Genomic DNA, 23,347 nt, shown 5'->3' with positions numbered 1-23,347 from the left:
AAATTTGAGGATTTTGTAAATCTATTTCCATATTACACTTTTGTTCTGATTCACAGAAAGCACAACCCTACAATGGAACTTCAAGTTCACAGGGGTCTCTGTAAAGCCCACAAGGGCAAGAACCATATCTGACTATCACCATTTCACGCCTGACGTACAATAGGCACTCTGTAAATATCTGTTGGATCAATAAACGAATAAATAAAGGTATTAACACTAAAAGTAATGGGCTCACACTATTTCATGACTACAGAGGTTATTATCACTATGTCCTTGCTTTGATGAAGTAAAGCAGGAGTTGACAAACTTTTATGCAAAGGGCCAGATGGTAAATATTCTAGCCATCGTGGCCCATATGGTCACGGTTGCAAATGCTGCACTCAACCTCTTTCACAACTATTCAACTCTGCTGTCGTAGCACAAAAGCGGTCATAGACAATACATACACAAATGAGCACGACAGTGTTCAAATAAAACTTCATTTATAAAAACAGAATTTGGCCATAAAAACACCCAAATCCCATGGGAACCACTTTCTTATAATGAACACTCTATTCCCTGAAGGGTGGACATTGGTGGATTTGCTAAATTCAGCCAGACATGTTCTGTTTTGTTGGGTCAAAAATTGGGCAGGGCATATATACTCATTCCCCACAGCTCCATCACTCCTTACTGAGCAACCCCGCCCCCTACTAATTTCCGTCATGTTACAAGCCTGGCCCATGCAAGCCTTTGAGTTTACATCCTGAACTTTACAGTACAACTGGTTTCCAGCGATGTGGCCCATACCTGTACCTATGAAACTGTAACCACAACACAGGCTCCTCAAGAGCAAGCCCATGACTTGCAACTCTTCACCCTTCATCTAACACCTAATATCAACACCCAATGAACTTTAAATATTTACTGATTGCCTACTGTTTGATATAGTTACTGTCTCCTTGGAGGGGGTGCAGAAAGACTTACAATGACAGACAAAAGGATGGAAAAAACGTGCCAGCTGGGAACAAAGAGAAAAGGGACATGGTGAGTCACAGGAAAAGCAACAGGAATCATTACAGGACTGAAAAACCAATCTCTTCCAACTGTGTCTCAACCTTCTATCGGCTGCCGGGATTCCTCCTTTGTATCACAGCAGAAGCTGGGCAGAGGCTGGACAACTCGGGACACTTCAACGGTAACCACAATGAGGATAAAACCTTGGTTAATCCTCATTTCTGCCACAGGGTGCTCTGAGTGGATGAGCCCAGAAAAATCACCTGCATCTAACAGAAGGAATAAACTGCTGGATTCTCACACAATGGTATGCTCTACAGCAATGAAAATGATCAATCTACAACTACATGCAACAATACGGAGGAATCTTTCTAATACATTGTTGAATGAGGAAAGTCAGACACAGAAGAGTACGATCTGCATTATACATACACACACACACACACACACACACACACACACAGAAAGACAGGCAAACTAATTTATGCTCCTAGAAGTCAAGAGAGTAATTACCCACCGAGTGGGTAATGTCCGGAATCTAGTGTCTAGAGGAGGCATGAGGCTGTGGGGAGAATGTTCTGTTTCTTGATCTGGGTTCTGGTTACATTAGTGAGCTCAGTTTGGAAACTGCATTGAGCTATACACTTACAATATGCGTATTTTCTGTATATATATTCTATTTCAATAGAATGTTTAAGAAACAAACACTCCCCCATTTCTAAGTGGTCCAGGACTAGAGAGCCAACTGAAGGCCGCACACAGAGCCCCATATGCCTTCCCTTCCGCCATCCTGCAGAGCCTCTGGCCTCATGTGGAGCCCCAGGCACGCCTCCTCATTTTTTCTAAGCATAACCAGACAGAGGCCAAACAGTGAGAAAGCAAACTAGATCATTTTGAGATACCTGTAATTCCAGTCCCAGTGTCTTCGGAAAGTTAGTGTCTTTCAGAAACTTTACTGCTGTCACTAACTTTTTGTTCTAAATCAGAAATGAAAATACTAAGACGACTCTGCTGCCCTAAATGGCTCACTTAAACAGACTTCTTTTAAAATAACGCTCTAAATGGGTAAATCTAGTTCATAAACATGAATGAAGAAATGCTGCAACACTCAGGGCCTCCAGAAGAAGATACTGTAAACAAAATGTAACTGAGATTAGAATGTAGAACAGCAACAGCAACCCTGCAAGCACCACAGAGCTGTAATGACCGACTGTGTAAACGGCCCTCATGGGTAATACTTACAACTACAGTCCAAGCTGAACACACATCTTTAAGACTTTATGTAAAGTTTCGACTCAGGTAGTCAAATTTTGGGGCTGGGAATCATTCTGATTCTCTCTAATGTTGATCTTAATACACTAACCTCAACTGGACATTACCACTCATATTCTTTTCCCATTCTCCTTGTAAGTGCAGGCTAAAAGAATCAATTAAGACCTTTGATCACATTAAATCACAGAGACTGGTCTACTTGTGAATGCTGGTCAGGAAGGAGGGAAGAGTAGTCATCAGATCCTCTGACCTAACAATAAACATCAGCTACAGCGGGCCAGATGGGCAGATTACCAGGAACAGAGAAAGCACAGTAATCCTCTCTTATACAGGGCACACGCGTGTAGTGCAAATTCCAATCCTTCATGTCCAGATGTTTTCCATATCAAACAAATTCACTATATAGGTCTGTCCATTAAGTAAGTCACTGTTTAAATATTTTTTAAATCTGACCTTATTTATATCAGCCAGGAAGGGAACATAAATTCAAAATTACATCTTTTAATAGGAAACTGTAACTGTGTTTAATTAAATGATTCTGTCATGGAGTTTATGAATGTTCCAAAATGTCCCTCAGGGGAGAATATTCTTATTTTTAGGAACTGCATCCCCAAGAATTGAGGATAAAATGTCATGATCTCTTCAACTTACTTTCACATGTTTCAGCAGAAAACAGTAGAAACCTACTACACACACACACACAGGTACACACAATGTAGCAGAATGCTAACAACTGTTAAATGTAAACTCACTGTCCATTTTTTAACTCTTCAGTATGTTTGAACATTTTTATAATAAAAAGACGCACAGAAATCTTTACTCACCTTTCAAGTGGATGGCCGTCTTCTTTTTCCTAATCAAAAACGAATGGCTAAATATGCCCAGAGGCACATTTATGGATGTTCATGCTGTCCTCGCCCTGCAAGAATAAGCAAAACACATTACCACCAAAGGTTTTTATTAAGTTAATGTCATTTCAGTTGAGACAGTGTTAATATATGTCAAGCCTGTAGGTTAAAATTCTGTTGAAACTGTTTTTTAAGCAAGGAGAAAAGTGAAAAGAGAAAAAAATAATCCCATCACGTACTGAATGTAGGGAACAACCACTGGCCTGACCCACTCAAGGAACTTCTGGAACAAAGGAATTCCTCAGTAAGTTTCTTTTAATTCACATAAATTTCAGGGCAGTGATGTAGCCTAAACTTCCACGTGGACAAAAACTGGGGCTTCAAGGACCGGAGCTTGACTCTGACCTTGGATTCTGAGACTACACTTAGAAGGCACTCATGTACCCTCACAGAACCACACCAGACATGCTGCTCCACTCGACTATAATACGTACTCTAGGGCACAGTGGCCCGAGGGCCTGATGGCCTCCACCACACCTCACCACACCTCACAGCCCTGTGAGGCAAGCGGTGTTTACTGATTCCATTTTCCAGAGGAGGCAGCTAAGTGTCAGAGATGATATAGGACATTCAAAACATCAGCCATGAAACTGCTACTTAGGTCTTCTGACCTCAAGCTCGGGGCTTATCTCACTAGGAAAGGAGAAAGCACAGTACTTATATCAGCTAGGAAGGGAACATAAATTCACAGGCCGTCCCCACGCTCCCTACCCCATAACATGACACCCTCCTGAAAACCAACCTCAAAGCCAAACAGCCAAACAACACAGCCGCATGTCATTGTGGGGAAGGGGCGGGGAGGGGGGGAGGGGCACGCACACACGGCAGTTTACTCCCTGAGAGTATATATTAATAATCATTCTTAATAGTACCAATAATACTATAATTATGATTACTAATTACTATAATGACTATTAGTCATTACACTTCCCTTTGAAACACAATAACCCTTAATGTATTTTTGACATTTTATATATATGTATTTCATTTTTCTCCCTTCTTTCTCAAGAAAGCACGCTATTGGCCAAAGAAAGTAAAACAAGGCTCACATGGCACCCCAGGTAATTTTTATCGCTGCCACACAGAAAGGCAATTACCACTCGCTGTTGAAGATTTTCCATTCATTTTTATAAAAGGCAAAATACAACAGAATATAATGGCACAGACACTGACTGCTCTGCCAATAAAGATGGAAGCAGCATCAAAACTACCCTGCATGATGGCCTGAAGTTGCCCTTCATCTGCTGATCACCAAAATTCTGCACGCAATGCGCAAAGGTTTAGAGGCCTTGATGTCTACAATGTGAAGATGCTGGTGTACAAAAGTCTGAGGAAAGCTAGTCAGGGACCCCTGCACCTGGCTTTTAGTCCTGTCTCCTCCGCTCACTAGCTTAATTAAAAATTGAGAAAACCTCTGGACTTCCCTGGTAGCACAGTGGTTAAGAATCCGCCTGCCAATGCAGGGGACACGGGTTCGAGCCCTGGTCCTGGAAGATCCCACATGCCGCGGAGCAACTAAGCCCGTGCGCTACAACTACTGAGCCTGTGCTCTAGAGCCCACGAGCCACAACTACTGAGCCCACGTGCCACAACTACTGAAGCCTGTGCGCCTAGAGCCCATGCTCCGTAAACAAGAGAAGTCACCGCAGTGAGAAGCTCGCACACTGCAACAAAGAGCAGCCACTGCAACAAAGAGAAAGCCCGCGCGCAGCAACGAAGGAAGACCCAACGTAGCCAAAAATAAATAAATTATTTTTTTTAAGTATTAAATTATTTTTTTAAAGTATTAAAAATTGAGAAAACCTCTCCAGGCAGCTACCTCTCCTGTGGGTTGGAACACCTGTTCACAAGGATGTTGCAACTCACAAAAAAGATAGGATATGATTCACCAACAAGAGCACTTGGACCCCAGGAATACTGACCAAGAAGTTACGCCAACAGCAACACAAAACCAAGGGAAAAAACATGATGTATCTTTGGAAACATCAACTTTACTCACGGATTTTGGTGAGGGAAAGATAAGCAAGTGAATCAGTAATATTGAAACAGATATGCATTATGGAGTTGAATGCAATCATTGTATGAATTCTTTTATATTTATTTATTTATTTATTTTGGCTGCACCGGGTCTTAGTTGCAGCACTCAGGATCTTCATTGCCGCGTGTGGGATCTTTTAGTTGAAGCATGCGAACTCTTAGTTGCGGCATGCGGTATCTAGTTTCCCGACCAGGGATCAAACCCGGGCCCCCTGCACTGGGAGTGTGGAGTCTCACCACCCTGGACCACCAGGGAAGCACCCATTGCATGAATTTTAAAGCCAAAACTCCTATCCTTACTTGCCTAGCTCATTTCCAGCGACACCCTTACATGCAGGGGAAGGGAGTGAGGGATGGAATCTCCTTCTTCATTAAAGATGGTCTTGGGACAACGTGTGAAGCTGGTAGGGGTTTTAATATCACAGTGCGTCCAGGAAGCTCCCAATAGCCCCTGCTTTGGAGAATTCGCTTCAAACTCAGGAGCCCCAGATTTTTGCCAGATCTAGGTATAGGTGGGATGAAGTCTAGATACATACAATCCCATCTCTATACCACACGTCCTGGTGTGAGTGTTACTGAAGTTCCTCTCTTCACTGCCCTTCCACCCGCTCCCTGCCCCTTGGACATTCCCGTCAGGCAGGCTCCGCCACTTAGTTACTCAGATTAAACCACTGACTTTTCTTCCAACCCATACTGATTGGTAACACCTTCAGCATCTCTAGTAATTTTCATTTAAATGGATGCCTGCATCATTCCTAAAGAAAAATAAGCTGACCAATTTAGTTTGTCTCTAAATTAAAACTTTTATTGTGAAATATATTTAAAAGTGCTGGACTTCCCTGGTGGCGCAGTGGTAAAGAATCTGCCTGCCAACGCAGGGGACACGGGTTTGATCCCTGGTCCGGGAAGATCCCACATGCCACGGAGCAACTAAAACCATGCACTGCAACTACTGAGCCTGCGCTTTAGAGCCCGTGAGCCACAACTACTGAGCCTGCCGCGCCAACTACTGAAGCCTGCGTGCTCTAGGGCCCACATGCCACAACTACTGAGCCCGCACGCCTAGAGCCCGTGCTCCGCAACAAGAGAAGCCACCGCAATGAGAAGTCCACGCACCGCAACGAAGAGTAGCCTTCACTTGCCGCAACTAGAGAAAGCCCGTGAGCAGCAACAAAGACCAAACACACACAATAAAAAAAATTTAATTTAAAAAATAAAAAAATAAAAGTGCCTACCATGGTAGCCAGCCTCCCAGATGGCCCCCAATGACCCCTGCCTCTTGGCACTCAGGCTCTTGTGAAGTACCCCCAACACACACACACACACACACACACACACACACACACACACACACACACTGAATAGGGCTGGCATGTGTGGCTAATAGGATATTGGGGAAAGGATGGGGTGTGACTTCAAAGGCCAGGTCCAAAGAGCAGCTTCCCTCTCACTGTCTTGGCAGGGAAACCTGCTGCCACGTCATGGTCATGAGGACACTCCAGCCGCCCTAGAGGGAGGCCCACGTGGTAAGGACCGAGGCCTCCTGCAACAGCCAGGTGAGTAAGGCTTCTGAGAAGCAGATCCTCCAGGCCAAGCAAGCCTTCAGACGATGGCTGCTTCCACTGACATCCTGACTGCAGCCCCATGTGACCTTCCCCTGGTTAGAACCATCCAGCGAAGCTGCTCCTGGTTTCCTGACCCACACAGACACTGTGTGAGATGATGAAGATTTATCACTTTTAAGCCACTAAATTTTGAGGTAACTTGTTATGCAGTGATAACTAATATAATAACACATGTCAGCTTAAAGAATAATAAAATGAATCCCATGTATGTTAATACCCAGTTGGTGGTGCTAGGTTCTGTTTTGACTTTTGTTTAAAACAAACAAAGAAACAAAAGGCCTGTGTACCCCTTCCTGTACCTCAACCCCTCCACTCTCCCCACCAGAGATAACCACAGGCCTGAATCTTGAGTCAATCCTTTCCTCCTCTGTATGGTTTTACCACATCTGTATTCTCAATATGCTGTTGTGTTCTGCCTGGCTTTAAGCCTAATACAAAGGAAACCAGGACTGTATGTATTCCAGACTCGCCTCTTAAGATTTTGATTTTGAGGTTCATCCCTGTTGACTCATGTGACTGTAGCTGATTTTTCACCACCATATAGTTCTCACTATGTGAACATACCCACAATTTACTGCTCTGTTCTACTGTTAAGGATCATCTGGGGATTTTTCAGTTTTTGCTGTTATGAATAATGCTGCATTTATATTCTACTGCTCATCCCCCGGTGCACACAGCAAACTTCTCCAGGGCGTATACCTAGGAGAAGAGAGCTGGGCTTGGGACCACATATGTTCGTTCAACTCTCCTCGGTAATGCCAGATCGTTTTCCAAAGTGGTTACGTACAATTGACTCTTCAGCCGCTTTTCCAGTCTCTCTCCAAATAAGAGGCATGCCTGTTTTGCTAATTACCAGCAAAGCTTTCAACCAACAAAAGGGAAAGCTTTTCCTATTTGCAGCATCACCGCTGCAAATAAATAGTACTCCAAAGTAGTGACCCAGACAGCTGGAACATATTAGTCACAGGACATCAGGACAGACTTCGGAATAAGGATGCAGACTCAGCCAGCACCACGTTGCCCACGGGTTATCAGTCAAATTTGACTTGTAGACCTACGCTCAATTCAGAGACTGCTGTCCTCCTGGTGGACTCACAGCTATGGTCCCCTCTTACGGCAGTCAACTTGAAGGGGAAAAAAAGTTAATTCAAATGCAACCCAGCCAAATTCAAGATTAAAGAAGGGGAGTCAAATCATTTCAATGAAATAGGGTGTTGCTGTTGTTTTTTTAATATAGAATTGGTTGTGTTTTTCATATATTCACCTAAAAAATGAGACTGTTGTTTACTATACCTAATTTTATGTATAGTAATTCTACAAAAAACACTTAGGTATTCTCTAGACAAAAAAACATCCTGTTTAGATTTACTAATTCAATTTCTTAGGTGGAGATAGTAATTTTGTGATAATTTAATCTGTTTTTCTAGTAAAATCGTGGTAGCAAATATTTGTGCTGGCATTAAATTAAAAAAATGTGAAATTCTTTCACTTTGGGCAAGAAGGAGAGAAGAAAGTTACTATAAATTTCAAGGAAGCTCGTTATCATGTCACTGAAACAAACAATTGCACTAGATGACCAAGATGACCAAAATGGGATTATTTCAACTCAACCTCTTGACAGTTCTTATTTGTCTCTTTACAATCATTTATCCCTGTGAGGTAGGAACTATTGCTACACCCATTTCACAGATGGTGGAAAATGAGGCATAGAAAGCAATTAAGTTGTACACAGTCACACAGCTGATAAGTCACACAGCTGATAGAACAAGGATTTGAAACCAGTTTACTCCAGAATCCACATTCTTAACCACTACCCTAGGCAGCTTTTTCAGGCCCCCAAGACCAGCCAGAAGGCCCTGCAATGGTGACAAAATGGTGGAGACACCACATGAACATTTTCTCTGACTTAAAGTTCACGTTCTTTCTACAATGGGCCTTCTGGACAAAATAAAATTACCCGATCTCAGGGCTTGTGGTAGGCAAGTGTTGACCTTAGGTCTTGGAAACAGCCCCCATGAAAGAAACAGATGCGACAGTGGGAGAAGGTGTGCTGGCTTTCTTGGCACTCAGCAGGCAGCAGCTGTCATGCCTCCGTGACAGGCAGATTGAGGCAGAGTGGGTTCCAATAAGAGCAGCAGGCACAGTCAGAGAACCAGGGCTCAATGCCACCTCCTCACAGGGTCACACTGGATAAGTCAAATGGCCTCTCCACACGATGTTTTGTAAAATGGGGCTATCTTTTATTTCAGATGGTTACTGTGAAGATTAAGGAGACTTAATACCTAACATAGACCTGGAACATGGTAAGCGTTGGATACATGCTTAACAATTGAAAACGTGCTCTAGCTACCGAAGAGGTAAAAGCAGGGAGCCAGTTTTAAGCACACCCTTGCTTCCACAAGCAAAGCCTCTCATACTCCATGATGGATGATGACAATTTGTAAAATGCCATCTTGGTACCATGATGATTTTTTTTTTTTACTCATATTATGATTTTCTCTTTCTGTCTCACCCTAAACAGAATAACCTTGCCAACTAGATCAACCCTTTATGGTATTAGTAAAAGTAAGACATTCTTGCATAAACACTGAAGCTGGAATGGACTCAGAGTAAAGCATTTGGCTCATTTAACTTTTCTGTTACTGACTTCAGAGAATCTTAAGCACTCATTTCAAACACCAGCCCCTCTTCAAAGTACTTCCAGTTTCCTGGAAATCATCCCCAATTATCTGGCTAACAAAGAAAAAAAGCTTGATTAAATGACTAGTAAATGACAAATTTAAAACATTCCAGCAACACTACACACACCATTGCTCTGAGAGATAAGGTCCCTCCCTAGTACCCCTTTTGCCATACCTCAGGTTAGGTATTCAAAGTAAGAAATGTGAATTTAGGAACACAGCCCCCAGGTTAGCTACCAGTAATCTCCATGGTAACTGGTCCTCTGCCTTTAGAGGAGGGATGAAGGAGTAACTGCAGCACTGTACGTTTGCTTTTCAAAATTTGTTCAATCCCATCTCTTTCTCGACCAACTGATGCCAATTCATTAGTGAGCTACACAGAGCAACCAGAGAAACAGATTTCTTAAAAACAAAAGGCTGAATCTTGTGTTGGTCCTGATATTGATGCAGAGTGGAGGAGGAGACCGGCCAAGGGGCAATTTTCCAGAGGAAGTTAGCCAGCAAGGGGCAGAAACAGCCTCAGGACAGTATGAAGTGTTTGAAGAGAACAATAGAACCACTGCCAATGTTTCCTCAGTATATACCATGGCCAGACCGTCTATGTTCTTCTTTAAAACCTCTGCTCAATCACCCTGAGAGAAAATACGGTGATATAGATCCCTATTTAACAGATAAGAAAATTGACTCAGCGATTAAATGACTTGCCCAAAGTCACAGAACTAGTCAATGGGTATAATAACTGGCTCATAGCATACAGTAGGTACTCAATAAATATCTGTTGAACATGGGGTCTTTATTCCTCCTCCATAAAAATAGAAGACACCACTTATCTCACAGGGGTTTTGTAAGAGTAAAATGAGACTATGTACATAAAGTTCCTAGCTCAGTGCCTTGACCTTGGAACATACTGGGGTACCTGGGAAACAATGCTGACACAGAAAGCTAGGCACAATAACCACATGGAATAGGGTTATGACAATGACCGTGGGTGAAGTAAACATCATGATGGACAGGAATACAGATATACCTAACAGGCAGAAGAACATCAAATATGCACATGAAAAGATGTTCAACATCATTAATCATTAGAGAAATAAATGCAAATTAAAATCACAATGAGATACCATTACACATCTATCAAAATGGTTGAATTTTAAAAACTGGCAATATAAAATGCTGGCAAAAATGCAGAGCCACTAAGATTCTCACACAGTGCTGGTGTAATGAGTAAACAAACAGTGGTGGAATACTACTTAGTCATAAAAAGGGACAAACTATTAATACATACAACATGGATGAATCTCATATGCATTATGCTAAATGAAAGAAGTCAGTCTCCAAGGGATATGGTCCATATAACCCCACTTACATGATTTTCTGGAAAAGGCAAAACTATAGTGACAGAGAACAGATCGGTGTGGCCAGGAGTCAGGGGGAGGGGGAGAGTTTGACTACAAAAAGGCAGCACCAGGCAATTTGAGGGGCGATAGATTATTCTAAATGCTGTTTATATGCATGTGTTAAAACTCACAGAACTACATGCTCCAAAAAAGTGAATTTTACTGTTGGTAAATTTCTTTAATTATTAAAGAATAAAATTTTAAATCGGAGAAAGAATTGGTAAGTTGGTTTGTGGGGAAGGAGGGGACATGTGAAGGTCAAATAGCTCTGAAGTTCCTTGCTGAGGAAACAGTAATGGTACAGGAGACCGTGAAGAGTCGGTGAGTGAGAAGAAGTCCACGCAGAGGCTCTGAGATGTACAGACGGTCAAGAACCTTGGTTTCTAGCCTGATTTCGCCAAATGATGGCTGTGCGAAATTACACCAGTCACGTCTCCTCCCTGAGCTTTAATTTACTTAATTCTAACACGAGATAATGAAACAAATGATCTTTCCCACCACAAACACTGCAAAGTCCATTTGTTTTTAAGCTACTGAGTCTGGGAAGACAGCAGGACAAACAAGTAGAAACACCCAGATATGGAAAAACCGCTATGTCCCACACAAACGCCATCAGGGACCAAAATAAAGTGAAAACCACTGATGAGTGTGGATGGTAGAGTGATGGTGGGAGAAGAAGCCATCAGCAGGGAAGAGACAGGAGGAGACTGAGAATACCATTTCTTGTATAATAAAAGCCAAGAGAAGAGAGGTTTCATGCAGGCAGCGGGCAGAGGGGCTGGAATAACTCAGTGATCAAGAAGAATGAGGACTGATAAAACAACAAAACTAGACAGATTTGCCAGAGATCAACGGAGAGAGTAACCACCACCCCCCGCCACAAAAAAGTAACCGAAAGACTACCATCCAAGACTTGCTTGCTGTCTGAACATATCTTGGTTGAGTCCTGATTGTTTTTCCCTTTGCATTTTCAATCTCACTCTGCCTTCATCTTTGCTTTCAGGAGCCCAGAATTTAATTTAAACATGTAGGTGTGGTTTCCCTGCAACAGCCCACTTCAGAGGCTGCAATTTTCAAAATGTATAAATTCCTGCAAGCTAACAATGTGACTGTTGAATGCTAGAGAGCCATTTTCTTGTCCTGCATAAGTTTACGCAAAGACTCCACAATTCCAGAACGGAAAAAAAAAATTCATTTTAAAGGATTTAATAGAACGTAAAGAGTACAATTTAAGAAGGACTAAGCTTTTATTGTTGTCACTTTATTAGCTTGTGAAGCAGGAAAATTGTTTGAAGTCAATACTATTCCCAAACTGACCAAGTGAAGTGTGGCAATTTCATCTCTGCCCAAAGCAGGTCACAGAACACCACTTAATGGGCCTCAGCTACTTCAGCCAAATGAACCCAGTGACACCACCACCCTGAGCACTTAACCAGAACTGAAGGAAGATTAGGGAAATTAACAGTTAAAAAGTACACCTGCAAGCAAAATTAATACACAGAACACTTTTTACACCACCTCTTCTGCCCATCTTCCTTTTCAATGATGATAGGTGAAAACATCAATCTGATACAACTCAGTTCTGCCGGTTATAAAAGAGAAGAAAGGGCAGACGTCTTCAGCTCAAAGTCTGGTCTCTTCCGCCACTAGCAACTCACTAACTTTGGGCAAATTTCTTCGCCCCTTATCTCCCTTTCTGCATCTACAAAGCTGGCATTATCGCAAGCTCCCATCCAGCACTCAGGCTACCAGCCCCTTGCACCAGATGAGATCACGTCTGTGGCGACACTTAAGGAAAAGAATGCAAATAAAAGGACAAATATGAGGTGTCATTGCTGCCATCCTGTACGGGGCGCGGGGGTGGGGGGGTGGGGGGGCAGGTGAATATATTTTACATGCAGTCACATCCCAACTGCCTCTTTCAAGTCAACCATATGCTTCTCTTCCATCACAGCTGGGCTGTTGAGCAGATGCTGGAATGGATACAGACAGAAAGGTGGGAAGGAGGAAAGCTTCTGTTACCCAGCTTCAGTCTTCCTGGTTTCAGGAAGATAAAAAAGTAATTTCTTATCCGTGTATATCCTACTAATCTTTTTCGAGAGTCTCATATGTGTCAGACACCAGGCTAGGCATGAGGAAGCATGAGATTTTTTTTTTTTTTTAACAAAACAGGCTGTGCTCTCAAGCGCATTCACTCTGGGAACAGCTAAGTGGCCCATCCCAACCCAGTGCGCTTGGTGGAATAAGAGGCAGGCGTCAGCGGGGCAGGGGGGGGAAGCCCAGCCCAGACCGCTGGGCAGCTTAGGAAGGCGGTGCTCCTCACAGAGGAGGTGATGCTTGAGTTGAGTCTTGAAACATGAGTGTAAACAAGATGAGCCAAGCAGGGGAAAAGTCTTCTAAGTGGGCAGAAGGCATGGAAGCAGGACCCACTAGGGAAGGGAAAGAGTAAGTGAGGATGACAAGGGACAAACAATGGAGACTCATGCTCAAATGATGCTCAGGCTTTCTCCTAAGGGCAATGGGAACCACTGACACATTTAAGCAGGGACTCACATGGTCATCCTTGCAGTTGAGGTAAAGGACTATGACAACAGTTGGGAGAATGGAATAAAGACAGGGCAGAAAGTGGAGAGCTGTACATACAGAAATCCAGGCAGGAAGCAATGAGGGCCTGGGACTGTGGATGAATACAATAGATAATAAAGAGGTAAAATGACCTTGCTTTGGCGACTGGAGGGACACAGGGGTAAAGGAGAAGGAATTGTCGGTGCCTCCCTGGTTCTGGTCTTGATGACTTAGAAGAGGACGGTCTTTTCACAAGGTACTAGAGAAGTGCAGATTTGGCAGGCTAGCTGAGTTCCCTTTGTACTGTCACTCTGTACGTGACTTCACGTACGTGAGGTCACTCTGTACATTTGTGACCAACCAAAAAGTCACACTTCTCATCATTTAGCTGCCTATTTCGAATGCCCACAGGCAAGATGACTTCTTAAAACAGAATGCAATGTCTGGGCAAGAACTCAATTCGGTAAAGACGCAGACGTAGAGAATGGACTTGAGGACACGGGGAGGGGGAAGGGTAAGCTGGGACGAAGTGAGAGAGTGGCATGGACATATATACACTACCAAGTGTAAAACAGATAGCTAGTGGGAAGCTGCCGCATAGCACAGGGAGATCAGCTCGGTGCTTTGTGACCACCTGGAGGGGTGGGATAGGGAGGGATGGGAGGGAGACGCAAGAGGGAGGAGATATGGGGATATATGTATAGCTGATTCACTCTGTTATACAGCAGGAACTAACACAACATTGTAAAGCAATTATACTCCAATAAAGATGTTTAAAAAAAAACAAAAAAGAACTCAATTCAGTGCTCTTACCTTCAGTAGCCAAAGTGAGAACGGCCCTCACATCAGGACTGAAGCTGAGAGGTTAAGTGGCTTACCTCAGCCACACAGCCAGAAAAAGAGGGGACTAAACTTCAGTCCAGGATGGTATGCTTCCAGAAGGTCGGTTTTTCATCTAATATGCTATGCTGCCCATTAAGGACCTAGTACTATTAGTTATATGTAATAAGAGCTCAATAGTCTTGTTCTGTGGCCGCTTTATTCTTCTTTTGCTACTCCCTTCCGAGAACAGAGTCCAGGCCACCCTGAACTACCTAGTTCCAATCCCTGGAATTGTTGCCACTGCTGAGCTCTGGCTCTACTGTCCTGTCAGCTTAGAAAGCCCAGCCCCATCTCTGCTTCTTAAAGTTCATCCCAACAGTTACTTCTGATAACCAGCCACTCTGTGGCTCTGCAAATGCAGGGAGAATGTTCTGGTTTCTAGAGGAGCTATTTCTGAATTCATCTGTCTTATCTTACATCATGGTACAAAAATTCCTCGAGGGCAGTCCTGAGTTTACGCACATTTGTATCACTGACTGAATCTAGAATGATACTTTTTCCTCCTCAGTGGCTTGCTATCCTATCCGTGACAGTGTTACCTCTGGGAAGAAGGGAGGGCAAGGCCCTGGAGAAGAACACACAGTGTTTATTTGGAGCTTGCCCCTCACCCAGCACTGTCCTAAGCACCAGACAGCAAGGTCCCTGAACTTACAGTCCAGTGGAGATGGGATATTTGTTTCAAAAATAATAATAACATATGTATACCAAAACACATCAAACACAAACATTTGATAAAACTGAGGGTTGGGTATATATGTTCACTAGATTATTCTCTATATTTCTAAATGTTCAAAATATTTTCATAATAAAAACATTTAAAAATGAGAAAAAATAAATGTAAAGCCTCCACTCCCTGGGGAGGGAACTGGCTAGTAGGACTGATTCATTTACAAAGATTCTAGATAGAGAAAAATCTTACTGTAAACTATTTTGGTTTTTTTTGTTTGTTTGTTTGTTTTTGCGGTACGGGCCTCTCACTGTTGTGGCCTCTCCCGTTACGGAGCACAGGCTCCGGACGCACAGGCTCAGCGGCCATGGCTCACGGGCCCAGCCGCTCCACGGCATGTGGGATCTTCCCAGACCGGGACACGAACCCGTGTCCCCTGCATCGGCAGGCGGACCCTCAAGCACTGCGCCACCAGGGAAGCCCCCCTATTTTGTTTTTAACACCATATCCCACAGCAGAAAAAGCAATCAGGGGAAAGACAGAAACGTACAAATTTAGACGATAAGAATTCAATCCAACAATAAAATGAGGTTCTCAGTCAGTCTAGACTTTCCTCATTTCTACCTCCATATTCTCTGAAATGGTAAATGATAAAAGAAAATAACAGAAATCTAATCACTTTCCAATACGTTTTAGCCTCGGGAGAGGAAGTCCCAGTAATAACCACTACCACTTACTCGCCGACCAGTGTGCTTGGGATTTACAGACATGACCCCATAACAAACCTGTGAGATGAGCATTATTATCCCCATTTTACACATGAGGGAATAAGATTCAAATAACTCAAGTAATCTGATCAACATCCCACTGTCAGTGATGGACAGAGCAGGCACCCAAACCCACCTCTGCCAAGACTCAAAAGCCTTTTCACTACACCATGTTGTGTGCCTTCCAATACCTGATATCCCCTCTCTCATTTTTCATAAACTTCTGGGCTCCACAAACAAGGGAATCTGATAAAGAAGACATCTACCAGGCAGTTCAGAAAACTAAAGAAAAAAAGAAAAAAATCCAAGAAACCACAGTCTTGAGGTATACGGTATCAGAAACAGTACCTCCAAATGTTAACTCAAAGCAATAAATAAAATTGAGTGGTAGAGAAAACTAAGCTGTGCAGACCTCTACAGTCAGAAAAGAAATGCTGTGTAACTATTTTAAATTAAACAGCCATAACATTTCAATGTATCTTAAAGAAGCAACTGGCAACAAACCTATGAGAGAAAAAAATGAATTCTTAAAGTCAATTTCTAATACTATTTAACTGTAATCATTTGTTACTGTGGAGAGTATACAAAGCTTGTCCTCTACGTGTCTACAGAGGAACAGGACAAACTAGAGCCTATGTGAGCAGGTTGAGATTTTATTATTGACTGAATTTTCAAACATTAAGAATAGCATAAAATTTGAAATACAGGCCATTGTTTATTTCAGTAGGAGTCACATTAACAAATCTGGAAATGAAATACAAATCAGAAAATGGGAAAGATAAATAGGAACGATCAGATTTAATCTATACATCAATAGTTCTGACTCCTAGAGTTTACTCCTAAAATAGAGGTCTCAGTGCAAAAAAGTTCTGCACTTTCTCCATCACTCCTTCCCACACAGCCTGAGTTTTAGGACCTCTACTACTCTGACCACGTCTCCCAAACTGTAAGCAATCAGAGTCCTTTCTGCCCGGTGGATCCAACCCTCGCCACCCCGCCTCCAATAAAGGGAAGTGTCCCCTTGCACAAGCCTGCACAGACCTGCTCAGCAAGCAGACTGAGGGCTGAACCTCGAGAAACATTCACACATACGGATCAGGCAGAGGTACCAGGGAAGGAGTCAGAGAAGGAACTCTTGGCAAGATAAGAGAACCAGAAATGTAGGGAGTCCCAAAGACCCAAAGAGGGAAAAGGAAGTGAAAGAAGGGGGCTGCACGACAATCAAGGAGGAACATGAAGAAGCTTTCGATGTCAGAGGGTCAGAAGCAAGGTGAGAACGGCCATCTCAGTGGAGCGATCAGGGAAGATTCAGATAAAAAGGGGCTCAGGGGCTTCCCTGGTGGTGCAGTGGTTGAGAGTCCGCCTGCTGATGCAGGGGACATGGGTTCGTGCCCCGGTCTGGGAAGATCCCACATGCCGCGGAGCGGCTGGGCCCGTGAGCCATGGCCGCTGAGCCTGCGCGTCCGGAGCCTGTGCTCCGCAACGGGAGAGGCCGCAACAGTGAGAGGCCCGCGTACCGCCAAAAAAAAAAAAAAAAAGAAAAAAAAAGGAGGCTCAGTAGAGGATGGAAGATACATACAGGCACGCTGAGTATAAACAGCCTCCAGACATTTGCTCGTATTCCTCTTTTGATCATAACCTCCGAGAGAGTGGAGCCCTATCTCCGCTAGCGCATGCGGAAGCAGTGAAGACGCAGATCACTTGGTATCCCGGTCCATCAGGGGAACACAGGCAGGAGCCCCACATCTCTGCCACATCCCCACCACCACCTGCTCTGGCCCATGATGAACCACCACTGTGACTTACCAGAGGGCCACAGTACAGCAGATTCTGCACCTCAGAAACAGCAGGCCCACTCGGCCTCCAAGTGCCTAATGTAAAGCAGACTTCAACTGTAAACTGGCAACTGTTTGCCTAGATACCTGACGCAGTGCCAGATTAGTTAGCTACACTCAAAATTTTAATGATACAAAAAGACCCCAATTATCTTTTTTCCAAGAGACACATCCCTAATTATATCTTGCATTCTGAATCAAACAATTTATTCAGATAGTATCACAGTTATTCTCTGAAGCAGAATATTTGACTGATGGCCAAAAGTGACTAACTAAATATATAAATTGTATGACTGAGGATCAAACATGTCTGTTATTTTGTTCCAGAGGACACCTATTTAAATCAAGGACTTTTTAAAATCTACTCCACAACTCTATAAATCTATATACATACATATCAGTAAAAAGACCCAGAAAGATGCCAAAACTTGATTAAACAAAGAGAAAGATCATACAGCAAGAAGACAGACCTTTAGTATAAAACGATAATCCATGGCGCTGTCAGTAAACTCATGGACAGGCCTCCACTGCAGATATGTCAGGTGCCTTGAAAAAATGTGGGCAGCATAAGCAAACAGACTTGACTGGCCTTGTTTAAACCACGGTTAATCATATTCGATTCTTATCTAGTCTGTAAAGGAACAAAACATTTCACTTCTCTTACCACAAAACAGAAAGCTAACCTCAGTTTCCCACATGTCCAGAAAAAAGTACCTCAGACGTCACTGCAGTGTGACCATGCACCACTAAGCCAAGGGACCACCGCACGCACGGAGTCAGGGGAGAGTTTGCCGCTCTGTATTCTCCACCAGGCCTCCCCTGCCACACAGATTTGAAAAATATACAAGTTTAAATCAAGAGTGCTAGCTGGCTGCACACAGCTTGTAGCCCAGACCCTTAGCTCCCCTCCCAGACAGACAGGGAAACAGGCTCACAGAAGAGCAAACCGCTGAAGTAAATCATATCTGCATATCCAGAAAGGGCTCGGATGAGAATTTCACCAGCTAAGACTGAGCTGAGGGACCAAGGCTATTGTCATATTTTCCCTCTTGACGTACTGACAGGCAGAAGCTATCAGGGCAAAAGATACGAAAACACCAGGCTGTTTTCCAAGAACCCTGACAGGCCTCACTCGAGGTTGCTGCCAAGTTCGCTGCTGAGGCTGCACAGAAATATTATGAAACTGCTCTCTTGACCTCAGGCAAATACTAAAGCTTTCAGCTGAACACTGTTGAAAGTGCTTGGGTGTTTTTATGTCTGTGAGGTAGGCATTTCCTGGACCTAACTTGGACATGGCAGCCCTCTGATAAAACTGACCACAAGAAGGCATAGATTTTTCCTTATTAAAAAAAAATCCTATTTAAAGACGTTTAACTCAAATAAATGCTGCATAGCAGCAGCATTATTCACAATAACTAAAAGGTAGAAGAAACCCCAGTGTCCACTAACAGATGAACGAATAAATAAAATGTGGTATATACATACAATGGGATATTGTTCAGCCTTAAGAAGAAAGGAAATTCTGATACAACCTACAATATGGATGAACCCTGAAAACATTATGCTAAGTGAAATAAGCCACATACAAGGACAAATACTGTATGATTTCACTTAAATGAGGTCCCTAGAGGAGTCCCATTCATAGACAAAAGAAGCAGAATGGTGTTGCCAGGGGCTGGAGTGGGGAGGGAATGGGGAGCTATCGTTTAATGGGCACAAAGTTTCAGCGTGGGATGATGAAAAACTTCCGGAGATGGATGGTGATCACGGTCACACATCAGTGTGAATGTACTTAATGTGACTGAATTGTATGCTCAAAAACGGTTAAAATGGTAAATTTTATGTTATGTATATTTTACTATAATTAAAACAGAATAATAAATGAAAAATGTTTGTACTTTTTAAAAGCAAATTATAGATTTGGAACATTCTCAGTCACATCTTAGAAATATTATAATTTTAAACCTATAAAAATAAAATATATAGAGATTTCTATGTTTATTTAAGGATCCACTGAAACTGTCTCCAGTTTCCATACTTGGCCAAAATCCCACCTTTGGTTTCGACATGGAAGGCCGAAGAGCAGAATGCTTTCTTCAAATGTCATTTCTGGCATCCTTGGACTGACAATGTGATCAGTGATTGCATTACCACGTAGATTACACATCAGCATGGCGACATCAGTAATATGAACAAGGCACATCTTTCAAACAGTCTCTGATAATATCCAAAGATTCATTTCCAAATGTTGGTGAGCATTCCAGATGTAACTCAGAATAAAACTCTCCTCCACCCAAAGGCAAACTATGTGACACCCAAGGGATTTTGTCGTGTACTTACACGAGACATTCAAAGACAGGGTGGATGGCTGGTTATTACATATTTGAAAAGGCTGCTTGAATAAAAGAAACTTCTAACACTGTACTTTGTAGATAACAGCATCGACATAGCATGCTTACTAACAATATCAAAAGGCATGCTTACTGACAACCCAGGGTTGCTTGTAGCGAAAGTAGTCAATTGTTAGGAACTGAGGTGCCTTGAAGGAGCAAACATTTCTCACATATTACCTCTGTAAAGATTCTTTTGTCATTCTTCCCCAGGGGAGATGCTGAAATTGGTGTGCAGGCAGTGAAAGCTGAGATGAAGATGGAGATTTGGAAAACAGCTTTGTTATCTTAAAAGCCAATTACACTACTCCACTGCCACACTTCCAGAGCCCAGGCTTAAGGACGTGTTATTCTCTCAGCTGGTTACATGAAGCAGCAATCACAGGCCAAAATATCAGGGAAAAATTTGTATAAGGGCAACGATCTTATTTGTGCTTCTGATATTACCCAGACATATTCTCCTTTGATCACCACACTAAGCTGGGGTGAGGGATAACTTCAAATGAAACTGCATCATCATCACCAAGGAAATCTTTAGGTCCAGGAGTTAAAGAGGAGAGAAGTCAGTTATTGGTCAAAAGTTTAGTAAGTTGGAGACGAACGACCACTTACAGTGTCTCATACTGACAGCTAGCCAAAATAATAATAATAATTCAAAAACCAAAATAAATAAATAATAAAACAAATAAGGGCTTCCTTGGTGGTGCAGTGGTTGAGAATCTGCCTGCCAATGCAGGGGACACAGGTTCGAGTCCTGATCCGGGAAGATGCCACATGCCGCGGAGCAGCTAGGCCCGTGAGCCACAACTACTGAGCCTGCGCGTCTGGAGCCTGTGCTCCGCAACAGGAGAGGCCGCGATAGTGAGAGGCCCGTGCACTGCGATGAAGAGTGGCCCCCACTTGCCACAACTAGAGAAAGCCCTCGCACAGAAACGAAGACCCAACACAGCCCTAAATAAATAAATAAACAAATAAATGAAAAAAATTAAAAAATAATAAAATACATGAATAAAAGCCTTGCTCCTCCCTCCTCCACCTCCTGAAAGTCCATATGTACCCAGTAACACAAATGTTCACTATACTGATCATACATGCTAAGAAATTAAGTTCTTATACCATAATGCCAAACTCTATTATGATTTTAATAATAGCATTACTAATAACTTTTATAAAATTTCAGATTTATACTTGTATCCTAGAAGTCAATTCTAGAACTGCTGAGATTTAGCTTTGGCAATACTATTCCTTTTAAGATTTGGTTAAAATAATACTATTTTACTATTTGGGTGCACATCTAGTATTTACAGAAAAAAAGATGGGAGGTATATACATCAAAACAATAGTGGTGGGGCTTCCCTGGTGGTGCAGTGGTTAAGAATCCGCCTGCCAATGCAGGGGACATGGGTCCAAGCCCTGGTCCAGGAAGATCCCACATGCCATGGAGCAACTAAGCCCATGCATCATAACTACTGAGCCTGAGCTCTACAGTCCGCAAGCCACAACTACTGAGCCCATGAGCCACAACTACTGAGCCTGTGTGCTGCAACTACTGAAGCCCATGTGCCTAGAGCCCGTGCTCCGCAACAAGAGAAGCCACCGCAATGAGAAGCCCACGCACCAAAACGAGAAGTAGCCCCTGCTTGCCGCAACTAGAGGAAGCCCATGCGTAGCAACGAAGACCCAAGACCCAACGCAGCAAAAATAAAATAAATTAAAAAAAAGAAAAAAAACAATAGTGGTTATCCCGCAAGCACGCAGCATAGCGATAGATAGATAGATAAATAAATAAATAAATTTTAAAAAAGCCAAAATTTAGGTTAAAGGGCAAATAAACGCCGCGAGGTCTTGAACAGTCAGCCCAGGCCATGCACTGCCTGTCTACAGGAGGTGCCCTCACGTGGACTCTGACGTCAGCGGTGCCCCTGGCAATCCCACCCCTCCTCAGGGTCCAGATCAAACCCGCCCTCCCCAGGGACTGACTTCCTGAACATTTTAGCCAAAATTCTCGAGTCCCAGTCACTAGTACACACAGCATGAGACCGCAGTGTATTGTCATGGGGCCCATCTCTCCACTGCTCTCTCTAGAGAGGGGCTCTAGAGAGCAGACCCCCACGTCGTCTTCCTGTGTGGATCCCGGGAGCTAACATGGCTGGCACACGGTAGAAGATCCCAAAGTTTGGCTAAGAACACAGCCCTTATACACGCTTGCCAAACTCTGCCAACACCAATTCAACTTGGTCTCCATACTGTGACAAGCAGCCACGCTAGCAGAGACGGTGGTTCATTTCTTCTTCCTCAAGAAATCTGCTGCCCTTTTGCCTTTGAAGGAATTAAGCTTTCTTGCAGTTTTGTGGGGTCACCGATTTGAAATGCATGTGGTTTTTAACGCAGACCTGCTTGGAAGAGCCCTCGCTGTGGTGACCAGGAATGGCCATGCTCTTGCCTAGTGGAAAAGATGTCCATCGGGCAGGCAGGACACACAGATTCCAGTCCCGGCTTCGCCAGGCTCCAAAAAAGGATTTAAACTAGATGATTTCTAAGAATGAAGCACTACTCCACGTGGCTGCAAACACCACAGATGACAAGTCAGGGGCCCAAGTCAGAACAATGTGAGGCCCACGAGAGGCGACAGTGAACAAGAGGCAATTCCAGGTGAGCTGGTGACAAGGCTTGTGATGACTACAGCACTGAGGACAGAAGCCAGGAAGTAGGGCGGGAATATCCCCCACTCCCAAAATGACTGTGCCTCCACCACCCATCCCCCCACAGAGCCTCGAACTGCAGGGGAGAAAGGAAGACAGACAGTAAGGCAGTGTCAGTAACACATCTCAGTGACTTACTTCAAGCTTTCTAAGAAATCAGTGTCTTCAGGTCAGGGATGTAGCCAGTAACAAGTATGCAGAGACATACCTGATTGGACTTCACAGGTGGTTGAACGTGCCTGTTAAGGAGTCACTGTTTTTGGAGTCCTCCTATGAGTATTTATAAAATTTTATGAGAAAAAAAAAAAAAAAAAAAAAACTTTATGAGAAAGTCAATATGGCTTGACTATTTCCCTAGTAGACTGTACGCTAACTGAGGGCAGGAAACATAACTGCTTAGCTCATCACTCTGTCACCAGCGTCCAGCAGGGCTCCTGGCTCATAGTAGGCACCCAACTAGTATTTTCTGAATAATTTATTTTTTACAAAGGCAGTATGTAACTTTTTGTACATAACAATGTTTTTTGAACAACTTTCTAGGAATATTCCTCTGGATATTATTTTTTAGGGTTGCCAAGTATTCCATTATTTGGATATATGTCATTTGTTTAACCAACCCC

At 43.2% G+C, this 23,347-nt stretch overlaps 1 protein-coding gene across 3 annotated transcripts in view; it reads right to left on the bottom strand.

The window, feature by feature from the left end:
* The window catches only part of SGMS1 (sphingomyelin synthase 1), a 291,776-nt gene that overhangs the window by 252,825 nt on the left and 15,604 nt on the right, over nt 1-23,347 (bottom strand). For all 3 annotated transcript variants that reach the window (XM_079901027.1, XM_079901029.1, XM_079901028.1), the window contains exon 2: nt 3,093-3,187. The gene's annotated coding sequence lies outside the window, so the exon portion shown is untranslated. The remainder of the gene's footprint in view (nt 1-3,092; nt 3,188-23,347) is intronic.

Source organism: Stenella coeruleoalba (genome assembly GCF_951394435.1).
Source record: "Stenella coeruleoalba genome assembly, chromosome: 16".
Classification (NCBI taxonomy): domain Eukaryota; kingdom Metazoa; phylum Chordata; class Mammalia; order Artiodactyla; family Delphinidae; genus Stenella; species Stenella coeruleoalba.
Note: the sequence above shows the minus strand (reverse complement) of the source record. Positions and strands in the feature narration are given on the sequence as shown.